Source organism: Nicotiana tabacum, chromosome 15, assembly GCF_000715075.1.
Source record: "Nicotiana tabacum cultivar K326 chromosome 15, ASM71507v2, whole genome shotgun sequence".
Taxonomy (NCBI): Eukaryota; Viridiplantae; Streptophyta; class Magnoliopsida; order Solanales; family Solanaceae; genus Nicotiana; species Nicotiana tabacum.
In genome coordinates this window covers 79,646,144-79,669,767 of record NC_134094.1, presented here as the reverse complement: position 1 = coordinate 79,669,767, position 23,624 = coordinate 79,646,144, and the positions used below count along the sequence as shown (strand labels likewise).

The following is a 23,624-nucleotide window of genomic DNA, read 5'->3' as shown; positions in this document are numbered from 1 at the left end:
GTTAAGTTGCTTTCCAACTTATTGGTATACTTTCTTTCATTCTTGATGAATTCCTCCGACTGTAGCTTGATATTAAATTGAATCTCCTCTAATTATTTTCTAATATTTGTTCATTATAAGTTCAGTTGTTACTAAGAATTATGAGTATCCCATCCTATATCTTGGAATCTAACTTTGGTTCTTAAGGGGTGATTTGGCGATAACTACTTGTTGCCCAAATGCTTAAAGCAGAATAAGAAAATTATGGTGCGTGAATACTCATCAATAAAGGCTCACTGTTGGAGGAAGAAATACTTCGGTAGCTGCCTTAAGACTTCAGAACTGCCAACCTAATAAGACGCTATAAACATTCAAGTCATGGTGGAAAGAAAATCATGATGAATACTTAGTACAGTTCGACATGGTGGAAAAAATAAAGAGAGAAGTTAAAAGAAAAAAAAATGGAAAATGTAGAATATAATAAAATCATGATGAATACTTGGTACAGTTCGACATGGTGAAAAAAACAAAGAGAGAAGTTAGAAGAAAAAAAAAAGAAAAATGGAAAAGGTAGAATATAATAAACATATAATAAGGATATTAAAAGAATTGGGACTCATTGTATAAATGAATATATGGTTGTCGGAATTTTTATGTCTCACTTCTTGAGTACAACAAATGACTACGAAGAAGATGACTAATATGTAAGGAAGAAGTGCATTAAATAAAAGGAGTTTACGGGTTATTAATGGGTTTTAAAAAAAAAGATTTTTTTTTAATTTGTGACTTTACGTTGGGTGGAGGGCATTTTTAAAAAGTTTGGCTAACGGTAAGGATAGATATGTCCCGATAGTATAACAGAGGGTAGATGTGAACAATATCCGAATTGAAATTTTGGAAAGGGTCAGCCACGCACGACACTTACTTGACAATACTGAAACGTCTGCACTGGGCAAGTTCTTATTCTCTTCACGACCTAGTGTTCAAACAATTAGTAAAAAAACACTAGATGAAATTTTATCTTTTCACCAAGTGACCAATTGCTAAATTAGAGAATTTTCTGATATTTTAAAGAAAAACTTAATATTAATAAAGATATACACATATCTCGGAGAGGTGCATTTATCTTTGATAAAAGGATATAACAGAGAATGAACTACAACCTATACGGATAAGATACAGAGAAAGAATGTCAGTTACAAAAATATAGTACTCCTATATGTTTCATCTTTGAACTTGTTCAGCAACATGGTTGGTAGTGGTTGATGAGGCTGCTGTTGTCCTACCATTCAACATCCCATTACCAACAGGTGGAGTTTCTCCCCATTTCCCTTCAGATTCCAAAGGTTCAATCACTTTAACAATCCCATCTGACAACCCAACTGCAATTTGGTTTGGCTCCTGGGGATGTGCTGCAATGACCAGCGGGTACACTGCTTGGCTTCTGAAACACACAAACAGGGTTAGTCATGACTCCTTTTAGCACCAACTACATTACTGACAATGAGGAACGGAAGTTTTGAGTATCGCACAACTTTGCGCATTGCAGGAAGGTAGTGTAACATGTTTTAGCAACATCTAGAAAATGACACTGATGAAACAACACGAGCAAGTGATACGGAAGAAAGTTGTAACACTACTTGGAAATGATGAAGGCTCTTGCCAAAGGAGGTAACAGGCATTAATGCAACCATGGACCAAGTAAATCACTGTCGTCGATTATGAGACTTACAGTATGTGTCTGTACCCCAAACACAAAAAGAAGCATATAAGGAATAAACCTCTCTCTCTCTCTCTTCTACTCTTGTTTTTACTCCTTATTGATTAGAATGAATCGAAAAGCATTGTTGATCCAATAAATGCGATAAAATTTTGGATTTTTGGGACTAAAATCAGACAAATTCCAGTCACTATGAAAATGCTCAAGTCTAGTTCAGAAGATATTCTGGACAAATAGATGTGCTCTTACCCAATCAACACGGCCTGAGATAAATATGCAGAGGGAGCAATACGACATTTTAGCCTAAGGCTATCAGCATCAAACACACCAATGTTACCATCACAAAAGGAAGCATAAACTAGTTGACTGTTGCAAGAGTACACAGCATGTGATATGGGTGCCGAAAGAGCATCTTGTGGAACCCACTGCAACAAACAGCATCTGTGAGAAAACAAACCTACAGGTGTCTACATTCCATGATATTTGGCATCTGGTTTACCTGGCGTATTCTTTCCATCTTAGAGGCATCATATATTCCTAATTGGGTTTCATGGGATACTAGTAAGCGGACTTGGTCCGAGTGAAATTGTACCCGAGTATCACCAGCAGATGCTTTACCAGCAGGCAACTGAATGGGAACTGATTTTCTCTTTTCCTATGTATCAATGCTCCATGTACATAGCTGCAATAGATTTTTTTCACATTAGTACTCAATGCAATACTAGAGTTCTGTACTGGACAACAAAGAAATAGGTAGCTGTATGTAACTCCAGGCTATAGGCCATACGTCAGCTCATTCTGCATGCTTAACATATGAGGAAGGCCAAATGTGCCAGTTTTATCCGAGCAAGGTTATTAAGATAATAGTTGAAATTCATTATTAAATCCAGTCCTCAAAATGGGTGACAACGTCGAGATTTAAGAACTTAAAACTTTTTTTTAATATAAAGGTGGAACCATAACACCTTTTATAGTATGATATTGAAAAGGCATTTAAGAAAGAAGGGGAGATGCTTTTCCTCTTATGTAAGTGAACATAATTTGGGGGCAATCCAAAACAAAAAGTAGGATAATTAAAACGGACAGAATAGTAGACAAAATCACTTTACCATCCAGGACACATTGATTATGAGATTTCTAATGAACATGCCGCACTGAATAAAAAAGGGTTGGTGCTCTACTTGTTCATCCATACTTCGATGGGTAGATGAAGAAAAACACAAGGCATTAAAGCAAAATGTTGAATGGAAGAAAACTGAGTCTCACATGCGCATCAGCTCCTGATGAGACCAACACGTTGAGGTTGGTGGAGAATGCAAGACCAGTTATGCGCTTTTGATGGCCCTTCAGTTTAGATTTTACCTGTGGTGTATTCAATAACATCAAATATGGGTCATCTAAGCAACACATAGATGTCAATAAAATATTTAAACTGATGGAAAAAGATACCTCATCCACCCTAACGTTGTATATATTAATTGTGGAATCCTCCATACCGATGGCAATAATGTTGTTATCTTGAGGATGGAATGCTAAGAAAGTTGAGGCAGGCGGAGGCGACATGAAAGTTGTCATTACCTGCATCCCGTTGATATCACAATGACATACCATACCACTTGAATGAAATATTAATATGAAGAAAACTACCTTTTTCCACCTACCTTAAATGTCATCATGTTGAACAATGAAACTTTTCCACCAGCAGCTGACATTACATAAGAGTCATTCTTTGAGAGGGCTATGCAAGGAACCGCCTCTTCAAGATTAACACCTGAGACATCATTAGTCATAAGAAGACCACTGTTTGGTTGCCAATGTTGTGGAATAACATTAGCAGTGGCCTTGAGACCCCACAAATTTCAGAAATTTATTCATAAACATTGTGAAACTAATCAAACCTAAGACTTTTCAGATAAACTTTATTACCTTCCCACTTGGATTTTGTTCATTGCGTGCCCACTTCCATAATTTCTGAATACCATTTGATCCAAGTGACAGGATGCCAACACCAGAGTTGGTATAAAGAAGCCTTGCAACCTACAACAAAGAAAGTGGTTAAAGCATCCAGTCAAGTGAGTCACACTGAGGAGGAGCTGCAGGTGAATTAGTTGAGGCACCTTGTTACCGGATTCTAGGCTCTCCGGCATGCTAATAACCCTGCATTGATCTTTATCTAGAATTTCAGTCAAGTGTGGCTTGGTCTTATCAGAAATGTCATCCAATGTTCTTGGTTTCTCCATGCTTCTGGGAACAGAATCAACTCTGTTCTGCAAAAGGAAAGAGGACATAATTAAGATCTCTTCAAGGATTCAATTCAGTAAGATGCATTATAAAAGACATAAAATGACAAGGTTTCCAAATTATAATATGGTGCATGTAAGTGACTTTGATCATCAAGAAAATTTATTACCAAAAATTTGACCATTAAAGATTAAATTCCAATGCTGGATAGAAGAGTAAACTGTTACCAACCTCTTGTGATTCTAGAAAATTAACCGAAACTAAGATCTCTCTCTAGATCATAGTACTATCACTTGTACAGTTATTTCTACGATAAGTATATATTTAGAAACTGGGAAAAAAATTAGATATGTGACATACAAGCATAGGAGAAGGCCTGACAGGAGAGGTTCTTTCCACTTTACAATTGACTGGTGCAACATTTAGAACAGAACAACCTGACACCTGCTTAAAAGAACAAAGATCTCTTTGGCTCTCATAAAACAATATTCTTGCGGCAATCCGGAAAAGCAGATAAACAATTATTACCTTAATTGCAGCTGCTTCAACGGGAGATCTTAGTGCTTCAAAGGGTGGGGCTTCAACTGCCCTTAAGGACCTCATACCAGCAGCATTTGCAAGAATCTTAATCCCATTGTCAGCAGTAGTAACAACAAAGAAGATTGCCCTCCTTGTTGAATCTCAAGCGTGGAAGACTCTGCACATAAAACACCATACTTTCAGCTATCTTAAGAGGAAATTTCCTCTTATAAATTAATTTTCTGGGGGAAGGTGTTATGGGTTTCATTTCTCTTATATTCTCTTCTTTTTTTCCTGGTTGGGGGTTAGAGAGGAAGCTTAAAATTGCACTTGAAGGGTGGCACAAGCACTGACCGGGAGACCACCATCAGCATCTGTACTTGTAAGAATGTTAATGTTGTCCATGTCCCAAAATTTTATCTGACTATCTTCACCGACAGCCAAAAAGTGATTTTGAGTAGTGTCAAACTGCACAACACCAGCGGATTTCTTCCTAAACCCAGTATATGTTCTCTTTATGGCTCCTTCACTTTCATTCCATTCTACAAGAAAAGAATCTCCTTCTTTGCCAGTTCCACATGAGAACAATCTACAAGTATGAAAATTCACCATCAAGGAATAGATAGAGAAAATCATTCTGAAACAGGAATACTTGTAAAGACAATAGACAATAAATAAAGATTATAAATGTACAACCATTGCGTAGAAACAAAACTTACCTGCTTCCATCAGCACTGTAAAGCATAGTTGTACACCAATGACCAGGAGCATCATAGTCAACTCTAGATCCCAAATTATCATACAGCCAAGCTTTTATTTTTCCATCTATAGCAGTTGAAAATATGAACTGCACATAGAGGCATACAGAAAATGTTATTAAAGCATGCAATGCCGACAAACAACATGAAGACAATAAACACCTCTGAAACGTACAAAGAATAGCTACATCTTTCCCATTATAAACAGTTGCAAAGATATAACGGTATACATCATATCAGTCTACAACAAAAAATTATATAACCTATTAGGTCAAGTGCACATTCAATATTGCTGGCAACATGTACAGATCATAATGTTAAATCTCCAAATCTACCACGATGGATTTCTCACACATATATGGCCTATGGGTAAATCTGGTAGAGTTTCTAAGCGGGTTCAACGTCATAACTAAACATTTTATGTTTGACGAATGCTTCACTATCTGTGAATATCCCAGCAAGGCAGCAATTGAGTAATCCCATTACTTATTTTGCTAAATTTAAGAAGTGATAAGCCATAAATGACATGCAAGTTATCAGTTTCCGCTGAGAGAATTTTGTTGGTTACTTGGTAGCTTGGTGCCTATATTTCCTGTTTCTAATGCAAACATTTTCAGCTATTTCTTCCAGCAAAGGACCTAGATAGAACGTAAATGGTAGCAGCTGACAAATCAATGTTTAAACTGAAAGGGACCTCAACATGATATTTCCATTTAAAACTACTCCATATAGCAAGGTAAAAAGCCAAAACACATTTGGTAGAGCAAAAGGAAGCAAACAGATCATTCATTTTTTCAAACTGCATCTCCCAATATTTTCCAAATCCGAGGAAAGGGGTTAGCAACATTGTTTTCTCCTGAAGCAATGAAAAATGATAATAAGCTTGCTCCATATATGTCATTTCCTTTCCATGTATGTACCTGAATATTCTCTTTTTGATGAGGGCATATTGAGTATACAGGAGCTTCATGTCCTTCAAAATTAAACAACTTTCTTCCAGTAATATCCCACACCTGTTTCAAATTTTACATTCAGCATTTCCTGAAAGAATCATGGTGACTGAAAAAGAATTCACAGTGACAGAAGAAAATAGATTCCAGCAGACAAAGAAGATCTGGATATTACCTTTATCAACTTATCATCTCCACACGTTACTACACATAACTGCTTGTTATAAGCAAATGCTAAGTCATTCACACCCCCAGCATGGGCATCCATCTTCAAACACAAGAGAGCAGGTCATATTAAAGTTACAACTTTTATAGTGCACTACAGTATACTGCTCAGAATTAACCCCACAAAAAAAATAAAAAGATTATCTACCTCCAAATGCTGCCGTAAATCACGCTTCCCGCTAATGGCATACAGATGGACCAAGTGCTTTGAAAATGCAACTCCTGAAATGCAACAGAAAATTTAAGAACAACCTCAAGACATATACTGATACAAGATCCAGCCAGGATCACATACCAACGAAAGTCCCATCTGGACTCCATGCAACACGGGTTACAGAAAATGGTGCATCTTTGGCAGCAGAAGCCTGTCAAAACTCTGAGATATGAGAAAAGACTCTGAAGAACTCTTATACTTATAACTACTACTCCCTCCAATTCAATTTAGACGATGCAGTTTGACTTGGCACAAAGTTTAAGAAAAAAGAAGATGACTATTGAAACATGTGGTTCTCAAAAGCCTAAGGGGCAACGGTTTTGTGGGGCCATAATAATTGTGTGGCTATAAAAGCTTCTCATTAAGGGTAAAGTGGTAAAATGAAACGTTTAAAGTTAAATTGTTTCTAAATAAAAAAATGTGCCATTCATTTTGGAACGGACTAATAAGGAAAGTGTGTCATTTAAACTAAAACGGAGGGAGTACATAATTGCGCATAGACCAGTTTTTCAATTATTACAAAATGTTGAGAAACTAAAGAATCATTTAAGTAACTACTACACACCAAACTGAAAAACAACCTAGTAGCTGAAGAGAAAGATAATGCTGGTTTTTTCCTCTTTAAACAATGCCTTATTTACTGACCTGAAATGTCAATGTACAAGCTTGAATATCCCATATCTTGAATGCCTTCAAGACCAACTTTTCCCGCATTCCAACTTCCCAAAGTATTATTTCACCACTATTGGAGCCAACTGTTCCAGCACACACCATAAATTAGATAACAAACGATATCTTTGATAAATATGAATTATTTTTATTACTGCTGGTATAAGTGACATTGGCCCAAGGAGACGTATAGCTCTAATACATGGATATCATAAACTTAAATATTACTGTACCTAGCAACAATGTATGATGAGAAGGATGAAAATCCATGCTAGTAACTGAGGATCCTTGATGCAGAGTAAAAGCTACTGTCCTTGGCAAGTCATCAAGGGACCAGGATGCTTGCTGACGAACCATAGGATATGTAACCTAGAAGGAAAGAAGTTAAAAATAATCCATAAAAAGAATAACTATGATCTTTGAGGAATAAATTTCAGCACATAAAGCAAATATTTATTGAAGAAACATTTACTATTACCTCCTCAACAGACTGTGTAGGTCGTAAACGTTTCATTAATTGCTCGTGATCGGCACTTTGATACTCAACCATGCCCAATGTAGCAGGAGGTGTGATTGGCCGCTTCAAAATTGAAACTATTGAGACGAAAGAGTATATTAGTCAATAAAATTGGAAATATTATCTCTTATTTACCAAATATTAATAGTTGTATTGATTGTTTGCTTGACTGGTATTGCATCCAGTCCATCGTCTTACACTAAGGGTGGCATGTGAGCCGGGCCCGGTCCTAAGTGAGCCGGTTCTAGGCGGGCCGGTCCTAAGCGGTCCCGGAATTCGCGGGACCACGAACTAACGGTCCCGGGTTAAACGGTCCTAAGCGGGCCCAAGTGGGCCCAACGGAAACTTTTTATTTTTTAAATTATTTTTATACAAGTTAGAGAAAAAAAATGGTAATAAAAATATCTAAGGCAATTCCTAGTAAATTATATTATAGAATTGTCACCTAAATTTTTTAATTCAAATTTAAAGACAAAAATATTGTAAAGAGATATTCAAAGCAATGCGTTATAATATATATACTATACTATACTATATATACACACTATCGAATATAGCTTATATATTCAGAAGAGTTTAAAGCTAAAGATTGCTCAGTAGTTTTAACTAGTTATTTTGAAGAAAGTTTATCAAACCATCCATAATCATAAATTGTTCTAATAGGGACTTTAGGAATTGTCCATTTGTTCAACAAATCAAGATTTTGAGGTATATCTACCTCTTCTAATCTGGTATTTTTCATACTAGTTTCTCCCAAATTCATAGAAACAAAATCATATCTATGTCGAATATTTCATATCTATCTCATATATACCATGAAAGTTCCTAGGCTCTGATACCATCTTAACAGGACTAATAGCAGGCAAAAGTCTATTATTAGAAAATGACTGCCTATTATAAGTGGAACTATTTTCATCAAATTGAATGCAAATCCTACCATCCGGATTTTGAGTAATATGAGAATATTCCGTATTACTGACAGCATTAGTAATCTGACTAGGGGATATAACCGAATCCAAAATCCAAGTAGTTGGGAAATTAATTTCTTCCCACTTAATAGGTCTCCTCGTGGTGACCTTAGACTTTGCAAAATTTGTTTCCACTAATATACTCTGATCAGATGTATCATATAATTTACATCTAGGGTTTAACGTAGATAGTAATTTAAAATTAATTCTATACGATAAACATATAAGTTCAGAACCAAGTGCATAATTATAGCCATGCGTTTTCACATTTAATGTCAAGGCATCAAGTATATTAACATCAGATAGAGATAATTGAAGATTGGGTTGAGTATTAAAATATACTGGACCGTAGGCCACAGTAGATTCAATAGAACCCATCAGAGACTGTCTAAAATTAAGATTTCTAGCATCTTTGAGAGCAGCCAAAAACGTCTCTGGTAACCCTTTAAGGGTTAATGGCTTAAAAGCAATTTGAACCATACCAACATGCAGATAATTATACTGATTTTTATATAAATCTAAATCATGCTTGTTTAACAAACGAATAGTCTGTTCAGAAGAGTTTAAAGCTAAAGATTGCTCAGTAGTTTTAACTAGTTGTTTTGAAGAAAGTTTATCAAACCATCCATAATCATAAATTGTTCTAATAACAAACTTCGATTAACTAGTTGTTTTGAAGAAAGTTTATCAAACCATCCATAATCTGTAACTTCGATTACAAACTTCAAACTTCTAATTACAATTGAGAGAGATATTTTAGAGAGAGATATTTTAGAGAGAGGGGTTTGGCTTCTGCCTCCCTTCTCTGAAAGAATGAATCGTTTAAATAGAAAAGAAAAAGAATCTATGAACAGTAAAATAGGGTCCCACATGGGTCCCTGTACAGTGTTTCTACTGTGCAAACAGTGTTCTACTGTTGATGAACAGTGTTTCTATTGTTGATGAACATTGTTTCTACTGTTGAAACAGTTTATCTACTGTTGAGTGGGGTCCAGCGGCTGGGTCCGGCGGCTTCACTATGCAGTGGGGTCCGGGGGCTTTACTGTGCTGGTCGCTTTTCCATCTCTTTCATTTTGCGGAGGAATTCTTCCGCCTCTTGTAAGGCTTCATCAGATAATATCTTCTCTGATTCAATAGGTTGGGAATCATCTGCGATATCATCGTTGCTGGTCTCACTTTGCATTGAAGTGTCTGATTTCTCATACTGATTGATAGAACGAAGCAAATTTCTTTTTAATTCTTCCAAGTAGTCGTTGATCATTTCTTCTTTGTCCCCTTCTTGAAAGGAGATTTTTCTGACAATATGCCGAACTGAACTATCATCAACCTTCTCCTTTTGAGGGTTGCTAGAATATTCTTGGATTTTTGTTTTGATGGAGTCCAAGAGTTCTTGGCCGTATAACGTCTTTGTTTTGGGATCCTTTTTCATTAGTTTATCCCAGAAATTGTTATAAAATGTCTTGTATAAACAAGGAATTTGTTCCTCGGTGAATCCAACTTCTGGAGTCCATTTATGAGTTTTCAAAAGGTTTTGAAGAACTTGAACTAGTTCTTGCAGCCAAATTTATAATTTTTTCATGAAGTTTATCATCAGTAACTTCTTTTAAAAGTTCAATTACATTATCAGATGTAATAGTTTTCATGTTCAAATCTTGGAACTGAGATTGCAATTTATAAAATTCATTATCATCACAGGTACATGTATTACCTTTGCAAGCTGCACAAGTATTATCAATATTTTTATCACTATCAGATAAATCAAGTAAATCTATTTCAGCTTCAGATTCTGACTCAGAATAATAATAATCAGATTCTGATCCAAAAGTGTATAACAACCCATAAACCTTATCACGTAACTCATTGTCTAGTTCTAAGGTTTTCAGCTTTTGAAGCTTACAATTTGGAGCTATATGGCCAAATTTTCCACATTTATAACACTTGATATCAGCAAGATCACGCTTAGACCTATTTTTGGTAAATCTAGTGGACTTGCGATGGGCTTTCTTAGCATCACGCTCTTCTTTGGATCTATATCTAGATCTCTTTTTATTATAAGGACTGTCTGGGTTAGGGTATCTATGATACTTGTGTTTCTTCTTCTTATGAGTAGAAGTCTCGGGTAAACCGAACTGGGTGCAAAAGTCTCCTAATTGGTTTCTTTCCTTAAGCTTATCCATCTTAAGCTGTCTAGATAATTTTAACTCATTGCACAGGTTTAACCCTTCCTGTGTGCAAATCCCTATCAACTTACCATAGGTATAATCTTTGTACGGAATTTCACCAAAGCTACCTCTTAGAGTCTTTCTAACTCTTTCAGCAAATAATGAGGGAAGGCCATCTATAAACTTAGCTTTCCAATGGTCGTACTTATTTTCTGGTAACTCCATAACTCTACTCATAAAGGTGTCTTTATACCATCTGAATTCACTTAAGGTCCTACATCTAAAACCATTAAGTAGAGTACGAACTGTCTCATGCTGATTGGTAAATCTATACTATACTATATATATAACTTATAATGTATATAAATCGAATATAGCTTATATATATATATATAGTATAGTATAGTATATACTATATTATACTATATATACAGCTTAAGATATATAAGCTATATTCGATATATATATATATATATATATATATATATATAAGCTTATATATATACTATACTATACTATATATTCGATATATATACATATCTTAAGATGTATATATAGTATATATATAAGCTATATTCGATATATATATATATATACTATACTATATATACATCTTAAGATATATGCTATATACTTAGTATATATATATATATATACATATATAGTATAGTATATATATAGTATAGATATAAGCTATATTCAATATATATACATATCTTAAGATGTATATATAGTATAGTATATATATATATATATATATATATATAGTATATATATATATATATATATATATACTATACTATATATACATCTTAAGATATGTATATATATTGAATATAGCTTATATATATATACTATACTATACTATACTATACTATACACTTATTATATATATATATATATATATATATATATATATATATATATATATATATATATATATATATAAAAGCTATATTCGATATAGAAAAAAAGTGTAATTATAAAAAAAATTGGGGTTAAAACAAAGTTGGGGTTAAATGGCTATTTTGGCAGAGGAAATGGGTAGATTTTAAATGCCCAAATGGGCAGATTTTTTAAAAAAAAATTATGGCCATTGGGACCGTTTAGGCCAGATTTTTTTAAAAAAAAGATTAGCCCTTGGGCCCGGATAGGCGTTTAGGACCGCTTGAACCGGCCCACTTCTCAGCCGGTCCCGGTCTCGCGGGTCTCTCCTATGGGACCGGCCCACTACCCAGCCCACCTCCCCACGGTCCCGGTCCTATCCGGTTAGAACCGTTTAGGCCCACTGCTCATTTGGGCTTGCGGTCCTGGGCCGGGCCCGGTCCTAACCGGCCCACATGCCACCCTTATCTTACACTATGCTTTCAAAAATTATCTTTCGCAAGACCTTTTATTCCTTTTTTGAAATGAAGAGGAATCAAACATCAAAAGCATCTATTTTGGAAGTCCAACAAATATTCACAGCACATGTTTTCCTCCTATGGCTTTATGATAACACCCTTCAATTTGTATTCTCCACTTCCCTCTTACATCTTCGATTCCTTTCCCACTTCGGACCCACTCTACTTGTTATCAGAAGGTCAAACATATTCAGAAGAAACAGAAGGTCATTTTACTTTCTGCTTTTTGGCATCATGAAAGAATGATTCATTCTATAAACCTTTAAAAGCTGTTAAAAAAGCATTACCAGAAGTGCCGCCAAAGGGAAGACATAATCGTAGTCATTCAAGAAATAAACAACTACGCTATTCCTAATACCAACTCTACTTAGAACTCATACCTTGGTTCGGAGGAACAGGCAGTGATGATGCTGTCACAACAGCTGCTAGAACAGATGAAGATGCAGCAGCATTTGCCATCCAACCAGCCAAAACATTAGCATTTGCAGCTGCTGCCGTGGGTGGAAATGGCTACAAGCAAGAGATGAAAATAGTGTAGATACAATCAAGTGAGATAAGCAAAGACAAGATCATCAAATAAAAATAGATTCTGCAACCAAAAGAACCATACCCCATGCGCCCCGAGCGATGTATATGCGGTAGGTTTTGCAACTGCAGCAGCAGGTAGATTAACAGGTGCGGGTGCAAGCGCCCCATTCTGAGGATTGCATGTATGATCTGTAAACAAGGTCTTGATGTCTGGGTTCGGCCTTGGGTTCTTACAGAGCTGGTGCTGCCAGTTCAGGCTGCAGAAAGTGCCAGATAGAACTTCAAATCTCAAAACACAATGGACGAGCATAATTGGGAAGATGAACAGCAACAAGCTGAATCTCAAGAAAACTACATGTGAGCAGATAGGAATCTAAGTTAGAGTTTCTTTTCCAATCAAGATGTATAGATCCTATTTATGGATTAACGAAAATGTGCAAAAGCTCTATTTGCCTTTGCCATTCTATGAGTCTCTTCCTTTTTCAATAAAGTAGCACTAGTGGTAGGTAAATACATCATTCATATCCAGAGTGGCACCTATTTCCCCATATTATACCTAATAATTGAAGAAGCCTACAACTCAAAAATGTCAACAAAACTAACCAGTGACTAACAAATTTCTTTTTAAAAGAAAATAAAGAAAGAAGCTAAGATTAGGAGAATGCAAAGAGCACCCATGCTAACAAAATGAGCCCCCAAGCATGATTTGATCCTCTGCTGGAGTAAAAGAGAAGTGAACCTAATATAAAGATTAAATGCAGTTTATACAGGGAAGCACATATTCAAGCAGTCAAGGGGGAGATAAGATTACTCGGTTTGCTTGGTTAGGTGACGAAAATGAAGGAAAAGAATGGAGAAATCACAGAAACCTAAAAACTGATACTATACAACCAACCAATTGGTTAAAAAGAACTTCACCTCTGATTGATCAAGGTACGCAATCTTGATGATTTTAATGTAGGGAAAACGAGCTTATCCCGGAAAAGAGGATTTGCTTCAATCAATTTTTTCAACTCTATCAACATTATGCTACGTGCTGTCTTGGTGTCACCATACTTGGAAAGCTGCTCATTCTCTCTGAAAAAGAAAAATGCAACCAGTCAACCAGAAGACTACTTAACTTAATAAACCCAAACTAACAAAGATATTCAGGAAAGAGTAAACCTTAAGCAAAAAGAAACAATCTACAGATATCAAAATAATCTTTTCCATGAACCATTTATTCTGGACTCCTCGTGGACTGAAAACTTATAAGCTTAAGATGAAATACCAACAATCAACAACTTATCAAAATATGCAGTTTCTAGTACAGGAAAAAAACTCAAAAACTTATTTTCCAAGTTTCTCAGAGGGAAAGCTAAACGTAATATTCTAGAAACTTTAGATTATAGAAATGTACGATTATGCATGTGGAAACACAAACTTTCCTACATTTGTTACTCTTTCCATCTAAATTAAATGGATATATTCAACATTGACTGGGAAAGATATTTTTGTTTCACAAAAGAAAGTTAGAATGGTGGTCATGAATATTCTGTAGCTTCTATGGGATTTTACTTATTTCTTTAATAGAGATGGTATACTAACCTCCAAAAAGTAAATTCCACATAGGAATAAGAAATTTATTGAACTTATCTGTAAAGCCAAAAATGGAAAAGAACCATTTACACTAAGCTAAGCAAATTTAGCACTAGAGATGAGATAGGACACTTTTATAATTTTATGATTAAAACACTTACTGATTTATTATTCATTAAGGAAGTAGAGAGAGCAGAATTTAGCCTCCTGCACTTAGGAGTCCATTATTCCTTTAATACTGAGATGAGTTTTGCCAGAATTTAGTAATTTATTCATTTCAAGTTTTTTCTTTTTTCCCAAAATACGCTTCTGCTTTCTTAGCTTCAGTTTCTTCTTTTTAAAAAATTGACATTTTGATCAAATATAGTAAGTAAATTGAGGTGTGCATGATAGGGTAATGATAAATTCCAACAGTAGTTCCAGTGCACCAAGACATTTGCCTCACTGTAGAGGTAATGGACCTCGCAACTGAAAGTCCTACTTTGGTTACTCATGGGATGAAACATGTCGGATTCAGAACTTAGAATATGTCCATCACTGGGAAAAATCTTGTCTTGCTTGCTTGTGCAGAGGTCAATCTAACTGTCAAGATCATATAACTAGCTCTTGACCTAAACCAGCAGAATTGACAAGTTTCGACAGGTGGACCTTGGAAGAACATTAGAACAAGGAGCCATATTATGGCATTACCAATCATACAGCTTCCATGCATTACTTTCCCCGGTGAAGCCAGAACTCGTAGCTCTATGCCATGCTTACCCACCCACAGGTATTGACAGAGAGCATTTAAACATTTTGAATATTTGATAAGATTCTATCAGTAATATGTAATCCTCAGTTTGAAAAGAAAGATATGCATCTAAGTGGAGCTATTTATCCTCCATCAAAGTGGGGTTTTGGATTATCTTGATCTCCTTTCAACATTTTGGACTTAATAATGGGTAGTTAACAAAGTGAGATTACCACCAAATGTTGTTTTGGGGGTGGTAAGTACTCCTCCATCCTTAACCAAAGGAATCGCCTTTGGTAGGGAGCGCTTTACCCCAAAAATGAAACTTCCTGGCGCGAATCTAGATTAGTCGATCGCAAAGCGGGTACCGAACAACGGACACCGGGTTGGAAACCCCAAAAAAAAGGTGAGATTACTACAATAACCTCCACTAATCGAGATTCTCTAATTTATTGTACTACTGATAATCAACACACTGCGATAGACTTCAATTATTATAAAGCTACCTTCACCGAATATTGTAATTTCCTGAGAAAACAGTAATCAATCCCAAGACTCTAAGGGGTCGTTTGGTAGAGTGTATAAGAATAATGTTGAATAGAGTGTATTAGTAATGTTGGTATTAGTTATGCTGGCATTAGTTATGCTGACATATTTCTTATCTATTGTTTGGTTTGATGTATTAAAGCATTGCACAATTTCTAAAAGAATTGTTTGTTTACAAAAATACCCTCATAACCAGTCCATCACGTTATCTTCTTAAAAGAAACATATGTTGTGGAATGTTTTTATATGAAAAAGGCTTAAAAAAATTATTTGATTTGTCTACCTATATTGTAGTATATAGCTTAATATTTATTTATAAAAAAGAAAATATGCTAAGTATTTATTTATTTACTAGGGATATAATTTTATTTCTCACTTTCTTGGATTATTTCAAACTTGCATTAATATAATAGCATATTTTAATCAAGCATAAATTTTGAAGGACAATTTTGTCTTTAACTAAGTTAATGTATGCATTAAAACTCATTGCATTGTTAATACCATGATTTCTTATGCATTAGTTATGCATAGGATAATACCAAATAGGGTGTATAACTAATGCTTGCATAACTAATGCATATGCTTAAAAAGTGTACCAAAACAAAGTATTACTAATACACAAAGTTAATGCATGCATTATTTTATCTCATGCATCCTACCAAACGACCTCTAAGGGTTTCCCAGCGATGACCGCTCACTGTCTCATCAAAATCTACTATAAGCTGCTTAAAAAGGAAATGAGGCCTCTTGTTTTGACATACTACGGAGGATATTTCTTCTATGTAATGAATTGAAATACAGCTACCTGAAATTGTTGAGTGTCAAGAGGTTAGTGATCTCTTTATAAAGGTCCTCGTTGAATGTAGAGAACACCTTCAAATCATTCACAAGAATCTCCACTGCCTTTGCCTTGTCTTGTCTGAAATAAAAGAATTACACCCAAAACGGAAGGAAAAAAATCCAAATCATACCCATCCTGAGCAGAGAATTAACCCTATCAGTGCAGTCATCTAACATACCTGTCAAGAGCTTCAAGATACTTCTGTTTTCTTATTTCAAAAAATATTTTCATGGAGTATCGGTTGTCATCCACTTTTGTAAACCCAGACAAGTACTTCTCAACTTCATCCCATTCACCCGCATGGACTTTCTCCTCAAAGTATTTCAGATTGAAGAAAAACCCTGATTCTTGTTCAAGCCTGTAAACATGGGGATACATTTTGGTGTGAATAAACAATGCAACATGAAGAATGATCCGTTGTGCACGTAAACAAACATGCATCTCGCACGTTTGGCTTTTTTATGAATAAAGGTAAAATCAAAAATGTATTCCATGTTTGGCTCTTATCTCAAACTTATAAATTTATGACAAGGAGGAAAATGAAACATTCGAGCTCCTTTTACAATGGAGTGTGTTTGGTACGACTTTCTAGTGTTTGATTGTCAGTATTTTCTAAGGAAAACAACTTCCACAAAAAAGGGAACAATCTTTTTGGTGGTAGTTATATTCATATCAGTTCTCCAACCAATACAGACATTATTATCAATTTTTAATGATCAAAACATTTATTAAAACACTATCTGATTTGCTAACATTAATAACAATCATTGATGGATGTTTTTTTGGGGAAAAGGTTTTCACTCTGCAGCTAAACACGTAAAACATATTCTGCGAAGATATTTCCTAAAAAATAAGTCATTTTTCAACTATCATTTTTTGCAAAAAAGAATTCTGTCACCGAACACACAAAATTTAGCCCGCCCATAAAGTTAACTTTTTTTGAGCTTAACGTTTTCAGTAACATCATTCCCTAGAAACATAAAAGCGAGAGAAATGGAAAACACATTCTATCGATCACACTAACCCCACACCGTCCATGTTTTTTAAATTAAATTTTAAGAAATGGAAAACAGAGCGAGAGAGAGGGAAAAAAAAAAAAAAAGAAAGGCGCAAAAATCTTATAGGGTAAACTTCACAGTACAACAAGCTAATTTAACTGACTCTTATTTTTTCCCTTTTTGGGATAAATTTCCTGAATAGTATTAAAAATTAAGTTATAATACCTTTTCTCATTTCTTTTCGAGCAAAAAAAGTATATTCTTTCTATCTATAGGTGTCTCCCTTCACCAGAACAGAGTAAAAACTAGAAAACACGCATATAACATGATTAAAAACAGTCTTAAAAAACTAAGCTCCAGAATTTTTTTCATCCCTGTTTCAATTTCCAATAAAATTAGAAACTGGCAAAAATAAAATGTAAAATTTCGAGGAAAAAGAAGAACAAGCGTTTATGTAAAATATACATAAGAAAAGTTTACCTGTGAACAGAGTCCTTAAATTTTTCCTCCTCTAAGAACTGAAGTATGAGAAACACCAATTCTCTGCTCAGAGAAGACATTTTAGCAAATCAACTGAAAACCAGGAATGGAAAAGCACAGCCACCACCGACTCGCGAGAATTTCTAGGGTTTCATTCAGTTATGAGAACCCCCTCAGAAAGCTTGAATTCAATGGCTGCGAAAGCAAGAAGAGAGAGAAAGATAAAGCAAAGAGAAAGTTAAAAGGCGAAGTTTCTCTATTTGTAGGGGAAATGGTAATGTGGGGGAGGACTTCTTGGTCTCGCTATCTTCGATGCGTGAAGCCGAGCTTATCGATGATAAGAGTGTGATCCTATCACCGATAAGTACATTCAGCTTTCGTATATGGAGTTCTGCTTATATAAGTGCATGAAACGGTGGAGTTTGCGGATTTGAAAGGGAGAATTTAAATGGACTTTGTATTGAGCTTGAGTTACGTCCGGTCGTGCATTTGTTTCGTGTGTTTTTCGATTTGATGAGGCGGTCTGCTATGTCGCTTTCGGCTTCATTAATAGCGGGTTTGGCCATATCATAAAAATTAGTTTATTTTGAAAATTATTATTTTTTAAAGTATTTTTTTTTATAAGTACTTTTGATAAGAAGTAGTTTGTGTTTGACTAACTTATTTGAAAAATATACTTATGAGCAGCAATTAGTATTTGACCAAACTTTTAAAAATTATTTCTAATTATATTTTTTTCAAAAGTGCTTTTAGAAAAGTTATTTTTTTCTGCTTTTTAAAATTATTTATGTTTTTACTTAAAAATACTTTTTTTTCCTTTAAAAGCTTGGCCAAACACTTTAATTTTAAAAAAAAATAATATATTTTTTTAAAACAAAGTGTTTTTATTTAAAAAAATTTGACCAAACAAGCTATAAGTTCCTATCGCGATATCTCGCAATAATCACGATAATATTAATATCTCGCACTTTCTCTTATTTTGGAGTCGTGAACCAAAGTGTGGGGCGGACTGGTGTCAGAACAAATGAGTTTGTTTGAAGATGGAATGAATGCTAAAGGAACAGCGCGTCTACACACTTCACAAGATAACATGGGTCCCTTTATTTCTTGTCTTACTTAGACTTGGGTTAAGGCTTCATCCACGGGTCTACAATTTTCAACTAGTCATTATCACAGGTTGGTTCAGGAAAAAACAACTTAATAAATCAAAAATAAAAAAGATCTACCTTGAGACATAATTCATATATTCATTTGAATTTGAATTTGAATTTTCGACTATAATTAATTCTATTGTTATATCTTTGATCAAATCTGCCTCCAAGCCAACGAAGGGGATACGTGGAGGGCCAAGAATACAAATGAACGATTTATAATATGTTAAAAATGACTAGAGGTTCAATTTTATTGGTTCCAAAATTTTGGGATGATATTGACTAAGTAAGCGTTTGGACATAAAAATTATAATTTTTTAAAAAATTAGTATTTGCAGTTAAGTTGAAAATTTGTATTTGAAATTTGAAGTTATGTTTGAATATGCATTTCACTTGAAAAATATTGCAATTTTGTGAGTGAGGAAAAAACAATTCTGAAAATTTTAAAAAAGCGCTGAAAATCGCTTTTTGGTTTTTGAAAAACTCATTTTCAAAAATATTTCAAAAACTTACAAAGTTTTATGGATAAAAACTTTTTTGGAAAAAAAAAATTGAAAAAGAGGAATAAAAAATTATAGACAAACGGGGCCTAAATGTAGGAAATAGATGGGGTAAATTTTCATCAGCACCCAATTTTTATACCAAACTATACTAATTTATCATGACTAAGTTATAAATTTAAGGTGAGAATATATACTATAGAACTAAGATTTAGTGATAGAGTATGCGAAGACATGTATTATAAATTTATCGGTTTCAAGTAAATATCATATACTTATAAGTTTTCTCGGACGAAGGCAAAAATTGTCCCATTTCAAGTATTTAGTGACAATATTGGCCCGTTTCCATACTAGCTGAAGCAACTATTAGTGGGAATGACATTTTTTAGCTTCTCCCGCTATTTCAATTTATGTATCATGTCTTCCTTTTTAGTCTATTTCAACAAGGATGTCATACTTTCTTATTTCGAAATAATTTAACTTTAAACTTTCAGTTTTATCTATAAGAAGATGATTTATAACAACACAAATGTATATAATTAGTTTTAGACGACATGTTTTAAAAGTGTTTTTACTTTCTTAAACTATATTGTCATGAAACACCGCCATATAAATTAAACAGGAGGATGTACTTGGCTGCGGCGAGGGTATGTTCGAGCTATTTGATTAATGATAAGGGTATTTTTGTGTCAATAATAAAATGGCGGGCAAAGTTATCCCATTTCAAATAGTTTAGGGGCAATACTGACTTTTCTTTACAGTTTATGTAAAAAAAGATCATATTTAGCAAGTTATCAATTACTGTACTTTTATTTCAACCTTAGTAATATCAATAAACTATATTATTCAGAAATAATTCCTCGAAAACTAGGAGCCCGATATTGGAAAACTTAGTCTTAATTGGAAAGGTCCATATCGAATCAGTGAAATTGGAAGCAAGAGAGTTTATCAGCTCGAAACAATGGAAGGAAAATGACTTCAATCCACCCGGAGCATCACTCACTTGAAGCGCTACTACTTCTGAAGGATCTCTAGCAGTTTGTACATTTTTTTTTTACTGTACTAGCATGTTTAGATGATAGTCATAGCTAGCTAAGATGATGACAATACTGAGCCTCGGCAACATTTCAGAATAATAATCATTCATCGAAGGATCAAAGATGTCTCACTGAAAAAGTTAGTCATTTTCATCTATATGCTTCTCGTCTCCTATACTTTCTTTTAGGAATCAGACGGAGAAAAGATCAATCCACTAGAGTAAAAGATTAACTAACTGTGATAAGGTACTCAAATAATAAAATTAATGCCCGAGCTTTCATACTTCAACTCGAACCCTGGGGTGACTATACTATATGGAGATAAACAATAAGTACACAAGGACTACTCAGTTTAACCCGGCATTGCAAAAGTAGCAATATCTAAAAAGAAGATTCGCTTTCGGATCAAGATCATTCTGGAAATACAAAAAAATCTATTTACACGATTTGATAGTGACCATTTTAATAAAATAAAAAGCCCTTCTAGGCAGCGCAAATTGATTTTACTCGGATATGTTATCCCTCAAGTTGAATGTTGACGAGCACAAAAATACACTATAGAAATAAGCTCGTGCTACATCAAAAATAGTATAGAATGATATCATCTCCACAAGGAGTACATTCAGTGTCACTTGAAAGAGTTCTTGGGGCTCTTTCAGAAATCATTTTAGCAAGCTGCCCGACTTCCTTTTCTAAGTTTCGGATGACCACATTTGATTGTCAATTTTCTCTTCATCCTTTTTAACGAATGTCTTCATAAGGTCCTCCAAGCTTGACCCATTAGACTGTTGAGGCTAATATTGTTTCCTATGTTGGTTTTGGAAGCCTAAAGGTATAAGTCCTTGTGGTTTTGAATTATTTTGTTGTCATGCATTTAAATAACCACTTGATGAACTCCATAAAACATCAGGAGGACTCTGCTGCAGGAATTGAAATTGTTTTTACTCTGTTAATCGCCTCTATTGAAATTTTTCACAATATTTACATCTTCCTCTGCAGCAAAAGCTTGGCACTCATGTGCGGGGTAGTCCATCCCACAAAAATTACAGGTTGATTGTGACTCACTTTGTACTTTGTCTAAGGTCAACTGCTTGATATACTTAGCCATAGCAGTTATATATGCCTACATATTAATGGAAGAATCCATTTGATGTACATCCACCGGTGGTCCGTATCTTCAGGAAACTCATCTAAAATAGAAATAATGTAACGATCCGACTGACTATTTTGTATATGTGAGCCCCATTTTTCCTTTTGAAGCTTTCCGTATATGTGTTTGTGATTTTATAACTTGTGCGGATGGTTAGTTTCGTTTCGGGGAGGTTTTAGAATGATTTGGATCTAATGGATTGTGTGTGTGTGTGATGATGTGGGTATTTGAGACAAACAGCTTGAGTATGTTGAGGGTAAGAGTATCTGGGGATATCACCGTAAAATCATTCATTTGACATGCATAATTGGCATGTAGGCATAGAGGTGCATTTTTCTTATGCTAGACAGTACTATGACATTCATGATTTGACATGTACATTTGAAATGTAGGCATAGATACCTATATTTCTCATGCTAGACAATATATGATAATTGATGATTTGACATGTATATTGACATGTAGGCATAAAGATACACTTTTCTCATGGTAAATGGTAAGCGAAAATTCTTATTTGATGTTGTGAATTGGAAATACAGTTCTTTTGATAAACTCATGTTCAGTTGATTTTTAGTGGCAAGATTTGAAATTTACTGTTATACCTGGAAAGCATATCTACTTTTTCGTAACTGTGAACGAGCTGAGCATAATATATTTTGAGTTATTACTTGTACTGCCTTCATTATATTATTATGGGTTGTTATTGGCTATTAGTGTTGGACACTAACCTTCTTCCGAGCTCGTCATTGCTTTCAACCTAAGGTTAGGTTTGTTACTTATTGAGTACATGGGGTCGGTTGTACTCATAATATACTTATGCACCTTGCGTGCAGATCTTGGAACTGATGTTGTTGTGTATGGCAGGAGCTGGCATTGAAGTTGTACTTGTGTTCTGATTATCGCTGCCTCTTGTTCTTGGTAGCTTTAGATTTGTAAATCCGTTTATGTATATCTCGAACATATGATGTATTTATTTTGTACCATCTTAGTAAATTCTAAGTCTTAGAAGCTCATGACTTGTACTACCAGTCCTTGAAACAATTGTATAAAATTCAATTATTTTACTTTTTGACTCTTATCATTATTATTAGATTTTGTTTACTGTTATTGGCTTACCTAGCGGGTTGGGTTAGGTGCTATCATGACTAGTTGAATTTTTGGTTTGTGACATATTGGTATCAGAGCTCTAGGTTCATAGGTTCTACGAGTCATCAGCAAGTGTCTAACAGCGTCTTGCGGATCAGTATGATGACGTCTATACCTATCTTCGAGAGGCTATAGGGCATTTAGGATAAACTTCATATCTTTCTTTCCTTATCGTATGACATTGATTCAGATTGAAGCGTATCTCTTTGGATTCCTTCCACTCACTCATATGTTATGTTGAGTACTCGGTATCAGCTGTGCATCGACAACTTGCGATTCCATGATTGAGGTGCGAGATGTGTTTTCTGTATTTTGGCGATGGGCCAGTCTGGAGGACTTGAGGCCATGGTTGGACCGTAGCTTGGGCTCGATGGTTTCAATTGTGTAAACATGTGCTTTTGGGCTTATATGTCCGATAGTATCCCTAGGAGCGAGATTTATGGCTCGGTGAGTGGTTGGATTGCTATATAATGAATATAAGGTGACATCGGAATGTGTTCATATGGCTTTGATATGATGAGAGGGGTTGCCTTGGATGTAAGAAGGACTATAATTGGATGCTTTATTTATGTTTTGATGTGTTGTACAGTCTCGAGTTATGATTGTGCTGAGGG

General features: G+C 34.8%; 1 pseudogene; it reads right to left on the bottom strand.

Moving 5' to 3' along the window:
- Positions 1-1,022: 1,022 nt before the first annotated feature.
- Positions 1,023-18,394, bottom strand: LOC107824918 (topless-related protein 3-like; annotated as a pseudogene).
- Between the last annotated feature and the right edge of the window lie 5,230 nt (positions 18,395-23,624).